This window comes from Acartia tonsa, chromosome 9 (genome assembly GCF_053477335.1).
Source record: "Acartia tonsa isolate MP-2025a chromosome 9, ASM5347733v1, whole genome shotgun sequence".
In the NCBI taxonomy this organism is placed as follows: Eukaryota; Metazoa; Arthropoda; class Copepoda; order Calanoida; family Acartiidae; genus Acartia; species Acartia tonsa.
In genome coordinates this window covers 42,932,329-42,940,477 of record NC_137268.1, presented here as the reverse complement: position 1 = coordinate 42,940,477, position 8,149 = coordinate 42,932,329, and positions in this window count along the sequence as shown.

Genomic DNA, 8,149 nt, shown 5'->3' with positions numbered 1-8,149 from the left:
GTACCCAACTACTACAAGAATCATCATGCAAAGTTTGAAATCGATAGGACAATTCTAACATGCCTAAATTAACGAATAAAAGCTATCTATCTCGGACGGACGGACGGACGGACGGACCGACCCTAATTATAGAAAAGCTTCGCTTTTAAAAACAATGGTTTTGGAAATGTAAAAATGGCAGGGATGCAGAGATAGGACAATAGACAATGTATTAGTCCCCCACGCACAATTAATATATGCTTTGTTAGAACTTTTAAACTGTATTACTTGGAGAAAAGAATGTGGTGTAGATTAATTTTAAGTTCCAGTTTCCATTCCCTCCCTGAGTTATAGTTTTAAAACAGTCAGATATATTGAAATGTTAGGTTACTTTTGGAGTTGGTGTTCGTATAAAAAAATAAAGTTTAATTTTAGCAAATTGAAAAAATTTTCTCCTATTTTCATACAAAACTAGACACGTCGCTTTAATGTCGTCTTGCTGTCAGTTAGGTTACTGGTTTGAGTCTATACCACACCGAGTCATACAAAAGATGCTAAAAAATATATCTACTGCTGCTTTTTCAAGCGCGTGATAAAAATAGTAAGAGTAAGGGGGAATACCTTGGTACATAAATGGGAAGAACTAATTACAATACGCAGCAAGGTTGTTTGTCTTTGTTATTCTTGGTTGTTGGACTTGACGTTACAGTGTCATGGACAGATATCCGCCATAAGAGAGGTATTTTATAGTTAACTGGCCCAGTACCAATTTTGAACAAAAAAAGCTTAGAGGAAATTATGTATATTAGATATTTCAATTAATAAAACCTACTTTGCGGCCTTTTAAATGGCATTATTCACATTATTTGTTATTATTAAAAACAATTGGCTTTGAAGCATTATTTGATGGATTTCTGAAAATAGTGTGAAGGGGGTGGGGGCGCAGTCAATGAAACAGATGGACGTAGAGAAAATAACATCAGTTCAACCCCCATGTGCAATTCAGGGAAGGGTCCTACTCCGCCCTGAGAAGTAACACACCACATTCATAAAACGCAAAAATTTATATATTAAATTTGAGTCAGCCCAAAAACCATCCATAAAACAAGTTTTGTTTCATAAATCTTGCTAGCACAATAAGTTTAGCTATGTTTATGGGTGCACCACATTTTTGGTGGGTTCAACAGAACTTTATACGCCTACGCACAAACACAGTTTTATACAAATTTAACTACAATTTACAACAAATAGAAAACGTCGTCGAAATTTTTAAAGGTTTTTAATCAAGGCTCCGAAAAAGATTAATTTCCGCTGGAGAAAAAACCAGTTATTGATCAAGATAAAATAAAAATGACTATAGTAAAAACGATAGCAGATTTCTCATTCATCATTTATTAATTCGTAAAAATTATCTTTTTATGCATATTATTTGTGATGACTATTTAAATTTCTAAAAATAGTTCCCACCCTTTTCTCTTTTTATATTATTCATAAAAACACTTAAATATCATTTAAACATTACAAAAATTGTATACATTAATTTGTTTTACGTTTTATTGGTTATAGAGTAAAATCAAACAGAATTCAAAACTTCACAAATCTGCGCCCCAAAAACAGACATGCTGTGTTTGTTAGTGTGTGTGTGTGTGTGTTTAAGTGTTATAGGTGTTTCAATCAGGTGTGCTTACTTTTCTGTGTGTGTGTGTGTGTGTGTGTGTGTGTGTGTGTGTGTGTGCGTAGTCTCTGCGTGTGTTTGTGTGTGTGTTTCTCTAAGATGAGATCAGTGTAAAGTATTTCTCTAGTTCGGTCAAAGCTCGTCCGCGCGCACCTGGACAAATTTTTCTATGCATACTAATGCACACAGTGAGCTGTTTTCTAAAGGCGCATCTTTAGAGTTTTTTTTGTAGAATATTTTTAGTTAAATTTAGTTAAAACAAAGTGAAATAAAATGTGTTTTAATATTAGAATGTTTGGAAGTTAAAAATGTTTTTCATAAAGTAAAAAATGCTTTAACTTGGTTTTTATATTATTGTTTGTTTTTTCTTCTGGTATTATATACAGTGAGCCGTTTTCTAAAGGCGCATCTTTAGAGTATGTCTGTGGGTTTCTCAGTTAAATTTTGTAAACAAATAAAGTGAAATAAAATTTGTTATATGAAATATTTAAAGTTACAATGTTTTTCATTAAAAAATACTTGTATTCACGTTACTGTTTTTTTTCTAGCATTATTAATATACAGTGAGCAATTTTCTAAAGGCGCCCTTGGTAGAGTACAATTATGTGGGTTTTATGCTATTTTTAGTAAAAACAAGGATGACAACATCCATAAAAGCGAAGCGCTGAAACGGTAGGACAAACGGACATTAACATTTGTTTAATGTTTGAACTGAATAATCAGAATATAAAAGTATAAGAGTCAAAGCAAAATTGTAAATTTGTTGAAAAACTGATTGATACAGGATAATGTTTATGGACATACTTACATTTTTAGAACTTGATTATAGAGTTGCTTCCCTTATAATATTGTTCTTTGTTGTCTCAGGAATCAATATACCAAAAATTAGATCAAACGGATAATTAGATCACATAAAATTTTTTTGTTAAAAAAGTAGAAAAATCAACATGTTTAAAATGGACGTACGGACATTCTGGTAATGATTATAGAGTTGCTACGCTTTCTAAATCGTACCTAACTACTACAGGAATCACCATGCAAAGTTTGAAATCGATAGGACAATTCTAACATGCCTAAATTAACGAATAAAAGCTATATATTTCGGACGGACGGACGGACGTACGGACCGACCCAATTATAGAAAAGCTTCGCTTTTAATAATTATAGAAAAGCTTCGCTTTTAAAAAAAATACTTCAAGTTGTATGGTTAATAATTAAGTAAAATAGAAGTTAAAATAAAAATACAAAATTTAGTTACATCGACCACTGTTTTTGTTTTCCTTTTAAATACAAGTGATTAATATACGTTAGTTATCTTCTTTAAAACAAAAAATCGCTTTTCTACTTACGAATATAGTCATGCTTGTTATATAATAGGTTCTCCTTTAAGATTTTTGGAATTGTGATTAATTTTGAATTGTAAATATATTCACGTAATTTGTCCAAGCAAAAACAATTTGTTTTGAGTTCCACATAATAATGAGGTAGCTAGAGTTTGGTTTTAATCATGAAATACTTTTCTTTTTAATTCAACTAGCGGCTTCGCCCCTAGCCTCTAGGGGCTTTGCCCGAAGAGATGATAAAAAAAAATTAAGGTGAAATTCGTAAAAAGACCAAGGAAATCTTCTGCAAAAAAAATAAAGGACCAAGGAAATCTTCTGCAAAAAATAAAAATAAAAAATAAAATAAAGGACCAAGGAAATCTTCTGCAAAAAAAAAAAAAAAAATAAAATAAAGGACCAAGGAAATCTTCTGCAAAAAAAAATAAGGGGGGGGATTTTTTTGTTTTTTTGGAGGGTTGGGGGTGTCCCACCCCCCCCCCCCAAGAAAATAGCCTAAAACCACCACAGGACCAGTAGGTATATACCCTAAAGAGTAGAATTCAATCGGTTCAGTGGTTAACGAGATCTTAAGATTCAGACGGACGGACGGACGGACAGACGGACAGACGGACAGACAGACAGACGGACAGACATTATTCTACTTTGTATTATAGATTATAGAGTTACTCAAGATACATTTTGTTCAATTCCACCAATAGGAGAATACTAAAGGAACATACAAGAGATCTCATTGGTTGAAATTGTGTATACATTTTGTTACGTAAGGGCATTATTTTTTCATTTTGTTCGTATTATGAGTCAGCTATAAATTGTCGTATTTTTTAGGATTAAACTATGTCTATTAATTCAATCAATTTTCTTTCTTCAATTACGCCACAGTGCAATAATTAGCAGGGAGATGATGGACCTTGGGCTGTTTAAAACAATAGTCCCCAAAGTTTTATAATAATGTTTTCTCTTATACGATGGCTCAATAACTTTGGTTACTTTTATTGCATTTTATAAGTTAGTTCAATAAGTTGATTGTCCAAATGCTTCATTCACTTAATCTACAGAAGGGGGTAATTTTATGGATAATCATCATTGGGTATGTAAATCTATTTATCAGTCATTTTCTTTCCCCTTGAATAGATCCCCAAGACTAACATTATGCCAACGTAAAAAATCGAAAGAATATGACTATGTCATTAATATGTCAGTTATTAAGAACACAGTAATAGTGTCTGACTGATTATGACGTAACAAAAAAAAATAGCCAATGAGAGGCTACTATAAATTTTACCATTGGTCAATAACGGCCTCTCATTGGCTATTTTTTTTGTTACGTCACAATCAGTCAGACACTATTACTGTGTTCGTTATTGATGTTCAATATTTTTTTTTTTTTCCTTTAAAGCAAACCGATTAAAGACCTGACATATTTCATTGATAGATTGAGAAACTGGATGATCAATAATTAAATTCCATGTTATAGTTTGACCGGCGAGCAGTGAACTTCCGGTGTAAAGGTTAAACTACCACATATGTGTTAAAGGTTAGACTCAGATACAGCGAATTTTTTTTCAAGTGACAGCCAAAATGCCAGCTTCAAAAGTAACTATTAGTGAAGATCAATTAACTAGACTGTCAAATATCCTTCTAAAATTTGGTCTGAAAAAAGATATAAGTAATGGCAACCAAGCTTTTGAAGGAATCATTTGTGCCCTTGAAACCATCTTTGAGCAGCGTGAGAAGGACTTTCACCCAGACGAACAAGAAGACACAAAGCAACAAATAAGAGGCCTGAAAGATGATAATGATAATCTCTGGCAAAGAAACCTTAAAAGTAATGTCATCCTGCACAGTCCAGACATCCCAACTAAAAATCTACAGACAATTATCAAATCGGACGAGACTCTGAAAAAAGAAAATAAAACCATCCAAGAGCATTCCAAGGAACTTATCCTAGAGCATTATGGCATCGAAATTCCAGACAGCGACTTGGCTGCCTGCCACAGACTGAAAGGGCCGGGTTCTATTCTGGTTAAATTCAACAACCGCTGCAATGATAGTGCCTATAGCAGTCTGGTCAAGGCCATAAAACGAGGTGGGCTAAAAGGAGAAGAAAGGAGAAAAGCTAAATCCAAAGAAGAAAAGGCACACATCAAACTCCCCAACTTCTTTATCTGTTTCCATCTGACAAAGCGTAGGGGCATGCTGGTTCAACACCTGAAGAAGCTCAAGAGAAATGGAGATATCAACAACTTCAGTTCAGACCAGAACGGGACCATCTACATGCAGGTGAAGCGGGACGGTGCCTGGGAACCCATCACAAAGCAGTTTGGAGACGACGAAAGCAAATGCACCCTAACTGAAATAGAGGTAGATCAATTAGTAAAAAAAGTTAAAAAGGAAGAAATCAAAAACTAATAAGTTAGTTGCACTTTCAAAGAAAATATTTTTTTAATGCCATTCAAATCTTATCAACACTGCTTCATATGTATAGCTTTAAATCAAATTTTTTTTAAGGTTCATTTCATTTACTTTCTATTCCTATCAATATGGTTAAAATTATCTTTACTTTTAAAAGTATTATATATCTGTCAACTGAAATAATTCGCCTGTATATATAACTTTACACATTAATCAGGACTATGATTCTCATATTTTCTTTAATTCTCGTAGCATTAAACTTAGCTTATTGGTCTCATATTGAAAATGATTGATAATTTTGTAGATGAAAATCTTTTTAAATGTTCTTACTTCAGCTTGGAAGAATTTAATGATCTGTATAAGGAAAAGACAGAAATTTGCTCCTTATTATCATATAATATAAGAAGTCTTACAAAAAATTGTAAAAGCCTAGAAAGTCTTTTAAAAAATTTAGCAAATGAAAAATTTAGTTTCTCTGTTATTTCACTTCAAGAATTGTGGGCCATAAAAAATAGTCAGGATGTTAATATTCACAATTATCAAACTATAGTATACAAAGGGAGGGAGGGGAAAAAAGGGGGCGGTGTCGGATTCTTAATAAGGGAGGGACTAAACTTTCAGGAGTTAAGGGATTTAAATGTCTTTAAAGAGGGGTTTCTTGAGAGCATGTTTATTAAAGTATTTACACAAAACGGCAGATATAAGATAATAGGAAACATTTATCGCCCACCAAATAGTAACATTGATATCTTTCTACAAGACTTAGAACTTATTCTCAAAAAGCTTGACTGTAAGGAATTTAAAAATGCAGAGGAAATTTTAATTTCTGGAGATTTCAACATTAATGTTTTATCACATCTAAATCATGCCCCTACAAATAGATTTTTATCATTGATGCTTAGCCATTCCTTTATGCCTACTATAACTTTACCATCTAGAATAAGTGAAAACACAGCCACTTGTATTGACAATATATTTTCTAACAAACAAAATTTAAATTTTCAAAGTGGGTTAATACTAGAACATATTACAGACCATTTACCTGTCTTTTTAGCACACACATGTGAGGGGAAGGAGGAAAGGGATAGTATAAGTGAAGATAAAGTCAGAAGTATGTCTAAGAAAAATATTAATATTTTTAAAGAAAAATTAGCAAAATCAAATTGGGACAGTGTTATGAATGAAATTAGGCCGGAAGTAGCTTTTGAGTCATTCCAGAATAAAATAGAAAAGGAATTTAATGAAAGTTTTCCCTTCTCAAACAGAAGAAAAAATCGAAAAAAACACCCCCAAAATCCATGGATGACACAAGAACTACTTTCTATCAGAAGACAAAAAGATAAGTTATTTAAAAAACGCATAAAATGCCCTAATGAAACTAATTTTAACGATTGGAGGGACTTAAATCGGCTTTACCAAAATAAATTAAGGAAGGCAAAAAAAGATTATTATCACAATAAATTTCTAGAATTATCAAATGATATTAAGAAAACTTGGACTCTTATAAACTCAGTTATAAATGGAAGAAAGCATAAGGAAAGTCTACCTAACATCTTTTATGATGACATAAAATCATATTCAGGGGCAAAGTCAATAGCTGATGGTTTCAACGACTTTTTTTCAAGTATTGGGTCTAAAATTGCAGAAAATATACCAAATTCTGAATCCAATTTTCATAGCTTTCTTGGGGAGAAAAATAATACTAATTTCAATTTTGGTATTGTAACTAAAAAGAACTTGTTGTATGCTCTAAATAAACTTAAAAGCAAAAAGAGTTGTGGGGAGGATAACATCTCAATCTTTCTTATCAAAGAAGTTATAAATGAAATTATTGATCCGTTAGTATACCTATTTAATTTATCATTAAAAACAGGATTCATACCACAAAATTACAAAATTGCTCGTGTAGTACCTATTTTTAAAGCAGGAGAAAGAAATAAGTTTACTAATTATCGTCCAATTTCTATTCTTTCAGCATTTAGCAAAATTTTAGAAAAAGTTGTTGCATTACAAATGATCAAATTTTTATCAGATTGTAATATCCTATATAAATATCAATATGGGTTTCGTCCTAATCATAACACAACACAGCCTTTATTAAATTTACTTAAGCATATCTATGAAAATCTAAATAAAAAGAACCCTGAATATACAATAAACATCTTCTTAGATCTTTCAAAAGCCTTTGATGTCCTAAATATAAAAATTCTTTTAAACAAACTTGAACACTATGGTTTTAAAAATACATTGAAATGGTTTGAAAACTATTTAATAGGACGGCAACAGTTTGTTACAATCGATGGTGTAAATTCAGCTAAAAAAATCATTCAAACAGGGGTTCCACAGGGAAGTATTTTAGGCCCACTCTTATTCATTCTATACATAAATGATTTACCAAATGCAACATCCTTTTTAACAAATTTATTTGCTGATGATACTACTTTTAGCAAATCAAACAACAACTTAAATGACTTAATTGCAGATTCTAATTTAGAACTTGATAAAGCAAAAAATTGGTTTAGAGCAAATAAACTAGCCTTAAATGTATCAAAAACTAAATATATGATTTTTCGCCCACATAAAAAGCCATTTGATCCAGAGTTATGCACATTAAAAATAGGAGGGGAAAAAATTGAAAGAATTGGCAGAGATTGTAATACTAAATTTTTCAAGTTTGTTGGTGTTCTTATAGATGATGAACTTAAGTGGGACAAACATATAAACTATGTAGAAAATAAAA